At 33.6% G+C, this 17,236-nt stretch overlaps 1 protein-coding gene across 1 annotated transcript in view; it reads right to left on the bottom strand.

Moving 5' to 3' along the window:
- LOC133329604 (lachesin-like) overlaps positions 1 to 17,236 on the bottom strand; it is a gene marked incomplete at its 5' end in the record, with an annotated part of 72,630 nt that overhangs the window by 27,659 nt on the left and 27,735 nt on the right. The window lies entirely within an intron of this gene.

Raw genomic sequence — 17,236 nt, forward strand, 5'->3', positions numbered from 1 at the left:
TTCAGCAATTAAAAATCGTTAACCTGACCCCTGACGATTCCTCTGCCATGAAGTGTAGGATTAATGAACATATACTGAATTCTCGCCTTCGATTGTAAAGAACCATCTACATACCTAAAAAGTCTGCAGGAATACTGTTATTCTCTTATTCTCAGAGAATAACCTAGGAGGACCTTCGAAGTGCCAAACATAGGTATATCGAGCTTTATATGGAGCTATGTCAAGTCTTCGAATTATTTAAAACTTCTAAAAGTCTGTTATCTTAAATTATAGCTTCTTCCAATGGAAAATGCGGCTGAGGCTTTGAAAAAAAATCGTTTTTACCCTTGAGAGACGGAAGCGGTTGTGAGTACCACCTGCTAACATCATCGAAACTTGTGGCGCTATATTCTGAAACATTGAATTTTCAATTATAGCATCTTCCATTGGAAAATAAAGCTGGGACTTCCAAAGGCGTTAAATTGGGGTTTTACCTTTGAGAGGCCAAAGTTCCAAATTACATAAATTTAGGAGTAAATACGACTAGGTTCATGAAAATACCTTTATATGCGTATTGTGTAATAATTTACTTCCAGGACATATTTAATTCTCTGAAAAATCGAAATGCCAAATTATAGTCGCCTTGGTTGGAGAAAAATGCGATTAAAACCTTCAATGAATTAGTTTTTTTAAGCTTTACCAAAACGTGGAACGATATAAATGAAAATGTAGTTGAATTCGGACTTAACCCTTCACAATTAAATTGGTATTCCAAATATCTAAAATCGAACCAAAACTTCACATGGGCATATATTCCTATTTTCCAGAAGGTTTTTGAGACAAAAACTACATAATTACAAGTTTCGCTGAGGATCATTAACATATCGTCAACAGCTTCACTTTCTAACCCTGGAATGTTTTCCAAATCCTGTTTTTCCAAGGTGAATATTAACGTCATAAAATACAAATTTGGTCACTTTAGGTTTGGTTTAAATTGACCCTCGGAATATTGACCGAACATCATCTAAACAAACGTTCTAAGTATTTGTTCAGATCCCCATTACCGTGTAAAAAATTGACGTTACGCATATAATGATGTCCTCTAGAGCGACTAGAAAATCTGACAAAAATATAGTTGTCGGTTCATTGCAACATTGCATCTCAACATCACCGAAATTATAGGCGTCGTCCTTTACCATAACCGAAAATTCATGTAAACTTCATGTGGGGTAATATTAATACTAACAGACGGACGGCTGGACGACCGGACGGAGAAAGATGTCTAGATCGACTTAGCTAGTCGAGATGTGACGATCGGAATACCTAAGGTTGGCTCAAGGACCAATATTTCGTGGCAATATAAAATATTGGGGCCACACAAAGCTATAATACCCTGACACCTGTTGTGTTGGATAAAATTAGGCACTCCGCTTGAAAAATGCGTCTGGGAATATGCAAATACCAAAAATGGGGCGCTATCTTGGTTGACCTATATATAATATTAGGTTGGGAAAAATAAATCCATTTTTAAATGGTTTTCAAACAGTTATGGTCGTTTTTTAGCTTCTGGGCGATGTTACGACTGCTAACATGCCGGCCAACTTCGATAATTTCTCCGAATTTATCGACATTTTCGACAAACGGCCTACCTGTGCGAGGTGCATCTTTAACATCAAAAAATCCTGAACGGAATCTGCGAAACCAGAATTGCACATAATTGGCTGTCACAGTATCGGAACCTTCATTTTTGCCTTTGTCAAAGAAAAACTGTAAAATGTACGAATTTATTCTTTGTTAAGTTCCATTTTTAATACCCTGTAACTCACAACTAAATGCACCAAACAAAAAACAAACAAAAAAATATTTTTTTTTACTGCGAAATGTCACTGTTCCCACGAGCATAAATCTGAAATTGTTTGATCGATAGTGTACGAGAAATCTATCAGTGCAGCCATGTGCCGAAAAATAATGAATTTCTTTTTCAAACGAATATATTGCGATTAAAAGACGCGCAGATTCTCCTTCTACGTATTCATTACTTCTGTGTATATTTCAAGAAATTCTTTTCATCCCTTGTAATGTATGAGCAATATAATCATCATACGTCGCTGTGGACCAAAAACACACCCAACCGCGGATTAATTGCAATACTTTATATATTGCGAAGTTAATCGTGACTTCGAAAATATAGAAAGATGTAGGTATCCATCCTCCTTCTACGAATTCATAACTTCTGGATACACTTCAACAAATTAATATTATCCCTTGTGACGTATGAGTTCTGTATTCATCATACGCCAATGAAGGCCATCACACGTAAACTCACGAATTGTCCTTCTATGGAATTATAATTTATTTGTTACCTATAATTAACAAAATTTCTTATGAATTTCCTCCAAGGACTCTCTCTTCCCCTTATTAAAAATGTAAACCGCTCTAAGTTCTAACCACAACCCACTAATTTAATTTCATTTGATTACATTTTCCTTTAGCCACAACTAAAGACAAAATTCTAATTCGTATAACCTTAGCCACTGGGGTGTGGCATGTCAGGCAGGGTCTGTTCATTGTTTCTCCTGTGGAAGGACTTTCATCTCTTATTTTTCCATGACAAACTGGTGCCGCAGAATCAATTATGGAAATTAAATAATGCAAAGTACCATCTTACAAATAATTCAACGGCTGTTTTCCATATCTTTCAGCACCTTAAAAAAGTGCTGCTAGTAAACTAAGGCAAAGAAAATAAAAGAAAGGTTGCTAACAAACAAAGAAAAATGTCAACTAATACAAAAGAAAAGCGGGGGTGAGAAAGGGAGAAACTTTTATTCATACCACACACACACTTATATACGTTCACAAAATGTAAGAAAAGACAACCAAGTTGAATTATAGTTTGGCGAATGCCACACAAAAAAGGTTATCTTTTCAATAATCCGAGCATGGTGGTTTCTAGGCATTCTTGACTCTGATTCTGTTCGTGGTCTTATGTTTTTTTGTGTGCGTTAACTTTGCTGAAAGAAATGCTGAAGAATGTCTTAAAACTACATTTGCCTTTACACTTACCATGGAAATCTTCATTTAAATAAGCATCTTGGTGTTTTTTACATAATTCCCAGTTACTTACACTAACTAACATACCATGGAATATTTCCATAGGATTCTCCCTTTTCTTCCCTGCACCAGTTCAGTTCACAAAATTCACTTGCATAAGCAATGAATGCATTTCGCCCCGGAAAAGCCGCCACAAAACAAATATTTCCGCTTCCTATAATTCATAAGTAAGCCTTACAGTTCTTATTATGAAGTTATTCTACATTGGTGACACTTGTGGTGTGAACTCTATCACCTAATGGAATTGGGTGTTGGTGGTGTGTCACAAGGGAAAGAAGCGTGGAATAGAGAGAAGAGATGAATACTGAAAACATCTTGAAATATCTTATGAATAGTTTGTTAGTTCTTAACAAAAAAATATGTATGTGAATGTGAATTGAAGGGGAAATATTTGAATACCGTGGTTTGATATACGAAAAACGATTTTGGAAAACTTTGCAAGAAATAATTTTTTTAATGGCTCCACAAGAGGCGTGGATTTTTTAAATACTTTTTTCAAGGTTTCACAGAAGGTGTTGATTTTTTTAAATAATTCTTTTGAAGGCTCCTCATATGCGTAGATTGTTTCAATCATTTTTTTATCAAGGCTCCCCATAGCCGTGGATTTTTTAAGGGAACCCCTCCCATTCTCGATTTTAGTTTTTCAAGATTTTCAATGGCCTGGTAAATCAATACCAATGCTTATTAAGGTTTGTAACTTTGCACATATATATTTGAAGATTTAAAAAGGAAGAAAAATAATTTACAAAAAATGTTTGTTGTTATCTTGTTGTTGTTTTTTGTAATTAAAGAAAAGTCCTTATTTTTGATGGCGGGCATGATAACTCCTCACTGGAACATCGGAATTCGAAAATTCCAACGGTGTTAGAAAGAGTACATGTCTGGCTCTCGTATGAACTAGGATTATTGACCTCGTTCTAAAATTAACAAAATGGCGGACCTTTGAAAAAATATTTTTGGAAAATCGCCGATTTTTGACCAAAAACCAAGTTAAAAAATAAGGAAGATCTTCACCGATTGGCTTTATCCTAGTTCATACGATAGCTATACACTCACAGAGAAACGTGTAAAAATTTGGAATCGATTGGGTTAATAGTTTTTGAGTTATCGTGCCCGCCATTCGTTTAGGGAAAAACGCGTTTAAATTTTGAGAAGCCCTTTAGCCGTCACTTGATGCTAACACAATAAATCGGCTATATCTTCAAGAGTTATTGAGATTTTCACTTGAAATTTTGTAGGGACATTCTTGAATTAGTGTAGATTAAATTAAATTAATCTACACGAATTAAACCCAAAAAAATTTTGACCCCGAGAATGGGGGGGGGGGTTGTTTCCCTTAAATAAGTTGTTTCCCTTAAGAGGCGTGGATTTTTTAAATAATTTGTTTCAAGGCTGCACACAAGAGGCGTGGATTTTTTAAATATTTTTTTTCAAGGCTCCACACAAGAGGCGTGGATTTTTTAAATATTTTTTTTCAAGGTTCCACACAAGAGGCGTGATTTTTTAAATATTTTTTTTCAAGGCTCCACACAAGAGGCGTGGATTTTTTAAATATTTTTTTTTCAAGGCTCCACACAACAGGCGTGGATTTTTTAAATAATTTTTTTTCAAGGCTCCACAAGAGGCGTGGATTTTTTAAATAATTTTTTCAAGGCTCCACACAAGAGGCGTGGAGTTTTTAAATAATTTTTTTCACGGCTCCACACAAGAGGCGTGGATTTTTTAAATAATATTTTTCAAGTCTCCACACAAGAGACATGGATTTTTTAAATATTTTTTTTTTAAAGTTCCACACAAGAGGCGTGGATTTTTTAAATATTTTTTTTTTTTCAAGGTCTGTATGAGGCGTGGATTTTTTAAATATTTTTTTTTTCAAGGTCTGTATGAGGCGTGGATTTTTTAAATAATTTTTTTTTTCAAGGCTCCACACAAGAGACGTGGATTTCTTAAATAATTTTTTTCAAGGCTCCACACAAGGGGCGTGGATTTTTTAAATTATTTTTTTTTTCAAGGCTCCACACAAGAGGCGTGGATTTTTTAAATTATTTTTTTTCAAGGCTCCACACAAGAGGCGTGGATTTTTTAAATAATTTTTTTTTCAAGGCTCCACACAAGAGGCGTGGATTTTTTTAAATAATTTTTTTCAAGGCTCCACACAAGAGGCGTGGATTTTTTACATAATTTTTTTTCAAGGCTCCACACAAGAAGCATGGATTTTTTAAATATTTTTTTTTTCAAGGCTCTACACAAGAGGTGTGGATTTTTTAAATAATTTTTTTTTCAAGGCTCCACACATGAAGAGGATTTTTTTAAATAATTTTTTTTCAAGGCTCCACACAAGAGGCGTGGAGTTTTTAAATAATTTTTTTTTCAAGGTTACACACAAGAGGCGTGGATTTTTTAAATAATTTTTTTTCAAGGCTCCACATAAGAGGCGTGGATTTTTTAAATAATTTTTTTCAAGGCTCCACACAAGAGGCGTGGATTTTTTAAATATTTTTTTTTAACGCTCCACATAAGAGGCGTGGATTTTTTTTAATAATTTTGTTTCAAGGCTCCACATAAGAGGCGTGGATTTTTTAAATAATTTTTTTTCAAGGCTCCACACAAGAGGCGTGGAGTTTTTAAATATTTTTTTCAAGGCTCCACACAAGAGGCGTGGATTTTTTTAAATAATTTTTTTCAAGGCTCCACACAAGAGGCGTGGATTTTTTAAATAATTTTTTTCAAGGCTCCACACAAGAGGCGTGGATTTTTTAAATAATTTTTTTCAAGGCTTGGATTTTTTAAATAATTTTTTTTAAGGCTCCACACAAGAGGCGTGGATTTTGTTAAATAATTTTTTTCAAGGCTCCACACAAGAGGCGTGAATTTTTTAAATAATTTTTTTCAACGCTCCACACAAGAGGCGTGGATTTTTTAAATTAATTTTTTCAAGGCTCCCCACAAGAGGCGTGGATTTTTTAAATCATTTTTTTTCAAGGTTCCACACAAGAAGCGGGGGTTTTTAAATTATTGTTTTTTCAAGGCTCCACACAAGAGGCTTGGATTTTTTAAATTATTTTTTTCAAGCCTCCACGAAAACACTGTGCACACCCACTACTTTGTGTCTGCCTTGCATATTTCACGATGATGTAAATCCTTATTCTTCGAATTGTTTTTGTTCGAAAACCAAAAATAAAAAGGAAAATTGTAACAAATGAGCTCTGGATTATAAAAAGAAAATATTGTGCTCTGAAATTGTTGTATAGCACAAGTCTCGTAATTATGGTTTTCTGCAAAACGACATCATTTGGTCCTTAATTAAAAACAAAAATGAAATTGTCACCTGGCAATCTGGGCTTTTCCGAAAAAAACCCTTCTTTCCTTTTCTCACAAATCATTCCGCATAAAATATTAATGAATGACTTGATGGAAAAAATAAAATAATAATAGACTGCATATTTTTTCAAGGATTATTTGTTTACAACTAGCTGAGCAGTAGGCGAGATGAGCGAAAGGACTAAAAAATTAAGCCTTTGTTTTGCATGTTTCTTGTATGCCTTTTTTTCAAAGAAATTATGGCTCACAATTTTTTTCAGCCATTAACATTATTACCTGAGTGATGAAATAAAGGTTTTTATTTTTTAATGTTTCCCCTACCTCCTGATTCGTTGCATTTTGAAAAAAAAGAGAGCCAGGGACATCGTTGACGACAATGACCATTTTGCCAGAATTAACCCGTCATAATGGCTTATTATTATGAATGCCCGAGGCTGTCTTTCGTCGTGGCATGTGGTTTTTAATTCTAATTATCATTGCTGGAATTTATGAGGTTTGTTTTTTTCTCGTTTCGTTGTTTTCATTTTCTTTGGTCGAAGGACATTTTTTTTCTTGTTTCATTCAAGGGTTGCAGTACTTTTTTTCCTGTTTTAATTTCAAAAATGTTTTCAGGCAAAAAACCTCATTATTTACAAAATTTATTTATTTGTTAAGTGGTGGATTTAAGTGTTGTGTCCTTTCGGCTTAAGGGGTTAAAGAACACGTAAATTAGTTGCGAGGTCCCTGTTTTTTATTATTAAAAATTAAAAAGAACATCACTACGTTGGGTTAATTTATGCAACCTTGTTTCGTGGAGGATCCTTTTTTGTGTTGGAATTAGACTATTATTGTTTTAATTGTAATTAATAATTTATTAAAAATGTATTTTTAATGAAGTTCTCTTTTTTGTTAGAAACAGTGGTGAGGACGGGAGGATTCGTTGGAGTGTGAGTTATAGGAATTAGAGTTACAAGTGAAATGGACATATATAGATATAATATATTGCTATCAATATCCCCATATCTTCCTTTTTTTATATTTATCACTAAGTGAAGTCTAATTTATTCGTACTCTTATGTATACCTTTCACTGTAGGAAAATTTTGTTATAACCTTAAAAGTAGCAATCATGTGTCGGTTATATTAGGTCTATTCCTATATTGACAATTTCGGAGGTATCTTATGACATAAAATACCGAAACATTAAATGACATCCCATTAAGTTAAAAATACGGGAGGGATCATTGAAGTCGATCACTATAACCGCCTTGATTGTAAATTACTTCAGCGGGTCCACATTTCGATTTAAATTTCGACGTTTTTTTTTAAGGCTGGCATGTGACAGCATGTATACTTCAAACATTTTTTAAATAAATCGAAATAATAATTATTTTGGTCAAAATAAACTTGGTCAAAATAAACTTCTACATCGATTTAGCAATGTCCATCTTTCGTTTTATTTAAAATAAAACTTTGAAATGTGGGTATTAAAAATGATATATCAAAACCTTTTTATAGACCCCATATAACAGTATGTCGATTCAATAACTTATAACGATCCGACAATCGACAATTTTGTCTACACATAATATCGTTTGCAGTAACGAACATTTTATTCTGTAAAAATTTAGACAAATTTTCAAAAAGCTTTTAATTTGGAACATTTTAAAAACAGCATACATACAAATTTGGAACAAAACAAGGCATGTTCAATATTGAAGAACATTTGTCCATAAGTTAACTTCGAATTTTTTGGTGTTGTTTATTCACAACATTTTTAACAATTGTTGTTAAAAACTGTTATAGAATTAAAATTGTGTTTTTTTGTCGTTATAATATTTTATCGATTTGAGAATTGTTTAATTCTGATAGTGAATCGCCCCACAGTTCCCCAAAAAAATTTATTTTGTTTCTCTTCGAACACCGGGCACTGAACCAAAAAAATCACATATCGGTCTCATATAGCCATAACCAAAATTACCTATTTTGAATGTCTAGCTTATGGTCGAGAGTATAAAATTCGTACGTGCCAAAATGTCGATTTTTGAACGACGGTCAATTGTCATTCCATTTGCAAAGCATCGAAATATTAACCGATAACCCCATAAAGTTTATATACTCTGGATCAGAATGCAATTCTATGTCGATATATATCTGTTGATATCACGATGGAGATCGCAATATTTCAGATAGAGCTTTGAAATTTCTGCACTCGCATTGCTATAAGTCCTAGGATAGTTGGTAGTGAAAATGGGGTATATCGGTCCACGTTTTAATTTAACACTAGAAAGACTGAAATTTTGTATATATCTATATTGCCTAAAATCAGGCTGGAAGAAAACAGCAACATCAGAAATAGTTCGAAAAGTAAAGAAGCGACTTGATCGATACCCTCGTCGCAATATTCCGTTAGGCAAATATTGAAAAATGAGCTCGGGGTAAAGCCATCGAAATTCCAAAAAGTGTAAGAACTTACACCGCAACGGAAAGAAAATAGACTCAAAAGAGCTAAAGAGTTGCTTCGCTTGGTCAAAAGTGGTGAATTTGGTTTTCTCCGATGAGAAAGCATTTATTGTACACCAGTTTGGAAACAAACAAAATTATCGTGTTTACTGGCTAAAGAGGTGAGCTGAAAATGTGCACCTTCGGTTGGACTCCAGAACTCAAGGGCCGGCCATGGTGATGGAGTGGGCCGCCATAACAGCCGATGGTCGCTCTCCGCTCGTATTAATCGACTTTAGCATCAGAATAAATGTCGAAATGATAAAGCCTTTTGTTTCACACTCAACACGCGACACCCAAGAATAGTTACAAAATGTGATTCCACGTTTCATTTCTAGCGAACACTGGCCACCAAAATCTCCGGATATCAATTCGTTGAAGAATTGTGTAAGGAGTATTTTGGAAAATAAGCTTGGCAGGTTGGCAAGTGCTTCGCCGGGAATGGGCCAAAATACCGCAGAGCAACATTCGGGTAGCGGGTGACGGTTTCATTTGCCGTTTGAAGGCCATAATTTGTGCCAAAGGTGACCAATTCGAACAAATCTAATGTGATTCCAAAATTTGATGCTATTTCCGACATTTTTTTGCTTTCATTCAATAAATTTGGTACACAATTTGGAGCATAAATAACCTACTATCACATAACACCATAACAAAGTCCTCATAAAAATGTCCCGATCAGCTTAAGAAATTTTGCATGCATCCCACGTGATGGAGAGTATAAAAACTACAGCCCGGCCGAACATAACGACTTTTTTACTAGTTTTACTTAAGGGAAACCTCCGATTTTAATTTTTCTCGATTTTCAATGGGCTGGTAAATCAATACCAATGTTTGTTAAGGTTTGTAACTTTGCACATATATAATTGAAGATTTAAAAGAAAAAAAAAAAATTTAGAAAAAATTTTTGTTGTTGTTTTTTTGTAATTAAAGAAAAGTCCTTATTTTTGATGGCGGGCATGATAACTCCTCACTGGAACATCGGAATCCGAAAATTCCAACGGTGTTAGAAAGAGTACATGTCTGGCTCTCGTATGAACTAGGATTATTGACTTCGCTCTAAAATTAATAAAATGGTGGACCTTTGAAAAAATCTTTTTGGAAAATCGCCGATTTTTTACCAAAACCCAAGTTAAAAAATAAGGAAGATCTTCACCGATTGGCTTTATCTTAGTTCATGCGATAGTTATACACTCACAGAGAAACGTTGCAAAATTTGGAACCGATTGGATTATTAGTTTTTGAGTTATCGTGCCCGCCATTCACAAAAAAATGTTTAGAGAAAAACGCGTTTTAAATTTGAGAAGCCCTTCAGCCGCCACTTGATGCTGACACAATAAATCGGCTATATCTTCAAGAGTTCTTGAGATTTTCACTTGAAATTTTGTAGGGACATTCATTAATTAGTGTAGATTCGAATTATATCAACAAAATTTTTGACCCCGAGAATGGGGGGGGGTCCCCTTAAGGAATGTTTGTGACATGACTATCTTGTATTATCAGTTCGCACACAATATCAATGTTCCCTGTAGTTTATTACCACACATTGCTATAGAATAGTACTTCATCGTCAGTAAATTGATATACTCTTGTCGTGATAATCCACTACGAAAATGCATAAAAATATCTTCGAAATTTTTTTTATGAAATCCACGAGTATAATAGTCATTATATTTTCAAAATCTTTAACTTTTGTATTTTTTCTATATTTTAAAGACAACAGATCTCTTAAGCGTACACAATTACAATTTTAATTATCCATTTGATGAAATTAATAAAATGATTTGTAAAAATAGCTGGTGATGACATTTAACAAATTGTTATCCTTTAGAACCACATATAAATATACCGTATGACACAAAAAAAGGAACCCCTTTTGTCATATTGTAATTTCATTTGCTCCGTTTTTGTTTTGTGAACATTTTTATGGCCATTAATTAACACCAATTATAAATATTAAATGAGGATGTTTTTTCTCTTTCTCAACCCCTTGCCAACACTTAAATCCTTGTTTTTTAATTCAAATCTGTTTATAAGTATGTGTTTTTTTTTAGCAGTCCATATTTTACCTTCGCCGGCTTTTATGCGGATGAAGAACTTGTGTTCTTTTTTTGGTGACGCCTTTTTTAGTTGGCGAATGCTGTTGATGTTTTCCTGTTGGGTCTTAATTAACTTATGGCAGCGGATGTCTGTTATTTAGTAGCAATATTTTTTTAGAGGAAGGCAGTTAGTTGCTAATTTAGTTATCGTCCTTTGCAGGCAAGACAAAATATCCTTTTTTATTTAGTCAAGAAATTTAGTATAAAAAAACAGTTCATAAAGATGTAGTTTTTTCGATGTAGTAGAAATCAACGTTGCCAACCATGAAGTTATTAAAATCTTCAATCAAACCCCCTTTGTTTCCGCCACCTATCTACGTGTCGGGACACTCCTGTTTCTTTTCTTGTTTTTTTTTTCATAATTCAATGTTGTTGCTATTTGCTTTTCATCACCATCATCATCATCAGCACTATATACGATGATAAAGATAAACTAGCAATAAAAACAACAATACCTTTGTAAATGTTTTTGTTTTGTCTTCGTATGAACGTTTTCTTTCAATATTACCACCAACCACCCATCCATCCACATCCCCTGGGATATTTGTTACCAAAAAATCTTCACCAATAGATCTATTCCCAAAAGATAGTTTGTTTTTGTGATGTTGTTCGTACGAACGTGTGTGGACTGTTACAATTTGCTTCAATGATTTTGATTTGTTGTTGTCGTTGTTGTTACTGTTGCTGCTGTTCTTGTTATCCTTTGTTTATATTTGCGTTGTATTAGTTCCAACTATGGACTACCAATTGTTTGTTTGTTCATCTACTTAGTCTTAAGTTTGATTCACTATATTTGTGTGTATATGTGTGTGTGTTTGTGGTAGTGTTGTCCGTATGTTGTTAGCCATAACCATGTATGCAATTCTTAGTTTCCTGTTGCTGTTGTTGTATTTGTAAACATAAACACAATATAGTCAAGTACACAAGTATTGGTCAGGGAGATTCTTCTGTTTGGCTGTTGCTTGCCTGCTGCCTTGCTATAACTTTAGATTAGTTATCTTCTTAGATTCTGGGAAAATGAATTCCTTCTTGGAATGTCATATTGGGTGATGCAAAAGTAACTGCCCTAATGTGATGAGGTGGATTTTTTTTGGATTGGATTGTTTTAAATAATATTTTTTAAGCGAATATTTTTTTAAGGGAATATTTTTTTAAAGAATATTTATTCAATGAATATTTTTTCAAAGAATATTTTTTCAAAGAATCAACAAATTCGTGGATTTTTTAAAGAATATTTTTCAAGGGTCAACATAGGCATGGATTATTTAAGGAAGATTTTTCTAGGGTCAACATGGACGTGAATTATTTAAAGAAGATTTTTTCAACGGTCAGTATAGGCGTCGATTTTTTAAACGTCAACATAGGCGTGGATTTTTTAAACGTCAACATAGGCGTGGATTTTTTCATGGGTCAACATAGGCATGGATTTTTTCAAGGGTCAACATAGGCAGGGATTTTTTCAAGGGTATTATAGGCATGAATTTTTTCAAGGGTCAAAATAGGCGTAAATTTTTTCAAGGGTCAACCTAGGCGTGGATTTTTTCAAGGGTCAACATAGGCATGCATTTTTTCAAGGGTCATTATAGGCATGGATTTTTTCAAAGGTCAACATAGGCGTGGATTTTTTCAAGGGTCATCATAGGCATGGATTTTCTCAAGGATCAACCTAGGCGTGGATTTTTTCAAGGTTCAACATAGGCATGGATTTTTTCAAGGGTCTGCATAGGCATGGATTTTTAAGAGTCAACATAGGCGTGGATTTCTTTCAATTGTCAACAAAGGCGTGGATTTTTTTAAAGGATCAACATAGGCGTGGATTTTTAAAGGATTAACATAGGCGTGGATTTTTTAAAGGATCAACATAGGCGTGGATTTTTTAAAGGATCGACATAGGCGTGGATTTTTTAAAAATATTTTTTCAAGTTCCAGTTTTAGAGAACATTGTTGTAGGGTCACAGAATGGTGTGCATTTTTAGAGAATGGCGTGCATTTTGGGGAATATTTTTTAAGGGTAATAGAATGGCGAGGATTTTGTAAAGAATATTTTTTCAAGGGCCACATAATGGCGAGGATTTTGTAAAGAATATATTTTTTTGAGTCACAGAGTGGCTTGTATTTCGTAAATAATATTTTTTCAAAGGTTATTAAAAACATTTCTCTAATAATTTATTTCTTTTGTTCCAGGTTGCTGTGTAAAATTCTCGGATTTCCGTATGATGACAATCGAAAACCAATCTAATAATTTGGCCCGAATCATCCTGTTTTCTCAATCATAAATTTCTACAAGAAAGGATTGCCTTACAATACAAAAAGAATATGTCAAGTTATGTTTTTATGGAAATTAGTTATTAAAATAAATATTTTATATTTTTTACACGAATGTATACATATTTTTAAAAAGAATAATTCAATAAAATTAAAATGTACGAATTTAGTAAAAATACTGTTGTTTTTATTTACGTATACAATGACAGTAAGTATGTATATCCATCCCTATGCCGACGACATATTTTCATGTGATGACGTCACACTTTTTCATTCACCGGGTTTTGTGGTTTTTTAGCAAATTTCACAAAAATACCAGGCACCCAGACTGAAATAGCAAGTACCCCGCCAAAAAAACACACACAAAAAAATGTAGCAAAAATTTGCAAATTACAAAAAATGTAGCATACTTTTAGGCGCTTGAAAATTTTTGCGCGGGCAGGTTGTTGCCAGACCAAATTGGTTTTTCCTATATTTTTGGTAGGGTGTTGCCAGATCAATTTTTTTTGGTATTTTTGGGAAATTTGCCCAAAAATGTAAACTTTTTTGGGATGTTTTGTTGGGCTCAGGATAGACACGTGACGTCACAATTTAATAATAAACAGCTCACAAAATAAGAAACTGATATAGAGGAACCCCCACTAGCACATTTTTTAGACTTCCATAATTAAATAAAAACACTTTTTTTAATTTTTAAAAATCAGTTTATTTGCTTTATTTCCATAAAGAGCTACATACACTTAAAAGAATATAATGCAATAGTAGTAGTGTACAGGAAAAAATGATGAATGAAGTCAGGCATAAATTTTTGAATGGGAAATTGCATAAAAATCCTAGGCATCGAGGACTGCATTGTTAGCAGAATTAAAAGATTGTGGATTCTGCTGGTACTTCCCTAGTATTCACCAGAATTAAAATTCGTAAAAAATTTTTGGTGCTCATATGATGGAGAGGATTAACAAAATGACTGCTCTAGTTATATTTAAAGAAATATTCTTAAAAAACGGTGACTGCTCCAATATTCCTCAAAACTGTTAAATGAAGAAATATTTTAATAAAATCTAAGCCTGGAGATTTTAGCGGCATGAAATATTTAATCAAATTTGGAGGGTTTAATTCTAATGTTGGAAAATTGAATTTGTGTGCATGTTGTGTATTTTGGGGATGTTGGGTCCGTTTTTCAACAGAATTTGCTGTAATTTGGTATTTTGAGTATAGAGAATCTCTCTACCAAAAATAATAGTTTATCGAGTAGACCCCATTATTCGTATTTTTTGGGATTTTGCGCACGTTTTTAAAAGAACTGGCTGTCATTATGTATTTTAAGTTCTAATTGGGTAGCAAATCTTTATACCAAACACTATCGATACAGGTAAAATTGTTAGGTAGTTCCTTTATAACCGTACCTTCCAAATTTCGATATTAAGTGGAGTTTGGGACATTGATTTTTGGATTCTCATTTATTGGAAAGACGGTGTCACAAGAAGGGACGGATCGAAAATATCTGAAGTATTTTCCAAAAAATGTTTGTTTAACTAAACTGTGACAGGTTGAAACATCGGACCCGTAGCTCAACACTAGGGTCGATTGAAGAATATCCCATTTTCGTTTTCAAAAATAGATAAATCCCAAGCTCTAACACATACAGGGGAAGTTCGGCAATTTTTTTTAAAAATGAAAGCACGCATTTCTAATTTTTCCATTGTAAAAAATTGCGGATGTGTATTTTTTGAACACCTGTTTGTATATGAAGGAGTTGCCAGATCGAAACAAAATTTAACATGTGTTCATAACAGAGGTGGAAGTTTCCAAAACACTTAACTTTTTTCTGTTCATATCGTATTTATTTCCTTAATTTACTGTAAATTTCGTGTGTTATCTTTCTTTTTATTTAATTTTATTTTGAGCCTGAGTTATAAGCCAAAATTCTTAAAATCTCAAAACCGCAAATCGTGGTCTTATATTTATACCGCATAACGTAGGGTGCAACATATGTATAAAATCTTCAAACTACTTTAATATAGAGGGCACATTTATATGTGGGGCTATACCTAAGATAGGGCTAGGCCTAAATGCAATACTTGTTTTTTATCTCGATTTCCTCTAAAGATAGAATGATTACAACAGATGTCTAAATCGGTTAAATCGTCTTAGAATTCCATACATTGTAAGGTAAAAACTGATCATATCGAGTAAATAATACTATAGTGGAAAACGGCTATATGGAGGCTACCCAAAAACGCGGAGCAAATCAATTAACTATTTTCATATAAAAAGGGGGCCAATGATTTTTGGGAGGGAGATTCGTTACCAAATACGACTGCAAAATACCAAATTACACCGAATTCGGTTGAAAAGCTCTCTGAAAATCCACAAAATAGCGAAAATTGGAGGTACCGTTATATGGGGGCTAACAGAAAAAGTGAACCTATATTTATAATTTTTAGTGGAGAATTTCGGTACCCAATAAAAATCCAATATACCATATTTTTTGCGAATTCGGTTGAGACATGGACACAAGAATCCAAAAATACTGAAAATTGGGGGTTACCCTAATATGGAAGCTATGATTAAACGTGAACCGATATGGCTCATCTTCGAACTTCACGAGCCTGCAGACAAAAGACAACTCTATGCAAAATCGTCATAGAATTTTACGCTGATCATAAGGCGCGTTTAGACTATGCCCTCTAAATCGACTCGATTTTTAAATTGAGATATCAAATTCTAACTGTTGAGACTAGTATCAGCATGAAATGAAGTTGATTTGTATACATACACATTTCACTGTTCTCCATATTTTTCCCATCAATATTTTCATCATTTTGTTAAGAATTGCTCTCCGATGGGTCAGAAATGCATAAAAACCTTTGTCGGTCTAAATTATAGTAATATTTATTATGAACACAAAAAAATATCCAGCAGTTGACAGTTATTTTGAATATTTACTAATTTTAAAGCATACTTTAAGGAGAAACGATTATTTTTTAGGAATAAAATCGAGATAATGTACTTTATCACGATAAAAGTTATAGACTAAACGCTCCTATAGGGTCGGAAATGATTATTTCGATGAGTTACAAACGGAAAAACAAACCTAATATACACTCCAAACTATGGTGGCGGGTTTAAAAATGTCATTTGTTATTAAAAATATTATAAAAAACTTCACATGTTTTGCTGGTTGAAGAAAATACATTTTTAATAATCGGAAAACATAAGGGTGGATTTTTAAAATTTATTTCAAAAGGAGACAACGATGAATTTAATAAAAAACCAGTGAGCGGAGCAGGATAGTCGAACGGGGCCGACCATACGATACCCTACACAACTACCACGTAACTCCATCTTTCTGCGGATGTTTATTACGAGCCTAGGCAATATTTCGTAATATTTGCACTCTTTTAACCGATTAGAGATCAAGCACCTCTTCCTTACACTGACATATTTTCCGAATATTCCCAATATTCAGAACAGCCCTGCTAAATACTTATCCAGGTTCCCTTCACCTTTGGTTGTGTTGTGATGTTCGGCTTGTGGCCTATGAATCGACTCGAAAATACACAAATATTATGTTTTCGGTCCACTTCATCCCAATTTTGTATGTGATCATCACCGAAAATTATAGGTGTTGTCCTTGACCATAACTGGAAACTTTTGGAAAATTATAAAGTGATCAGTGCTATATTTCCGACTTCCAGTGTGGTAATGGGTTACTAAATAATATATTAGTACGTAAGCACCTGTAAATATTCAAATGTAACTTCCACATCGGAGTACATACGGCAATATAATTGGTATCAATTTGAAGATCAATCACTCCCCTTGGATATACTACCAACTTCTCGGGACTATGTCCTTCAGGGGTAAATATATACGCTATAGAATAAAAATTTTTTAATTTTTCACACAAAAGTCAGGGTCCTTTTGAACCGCTAAATATTGACCGATCTTCATCAAAACAGGATCTTTGGCCCGATC

The sequence above is a fragment of the Musca vetustissima genome, unplaced genomic scaffold (genome assembly GCF_032173495.1).
Source record: "Musca vetustissima isolate MV318-11 ecotype Yass unplaced genomic scaffold, APGP_CSIRO_Mvet_v1 utg8193, whole genome shotgun sequence".
NCBI classification, from domain to species: domain Eukaryota; kingdom Metazoa; phylum Arthropoda; class Insecta; order Diptera; family Muscidae; genus Musca; species Musca vetustissima.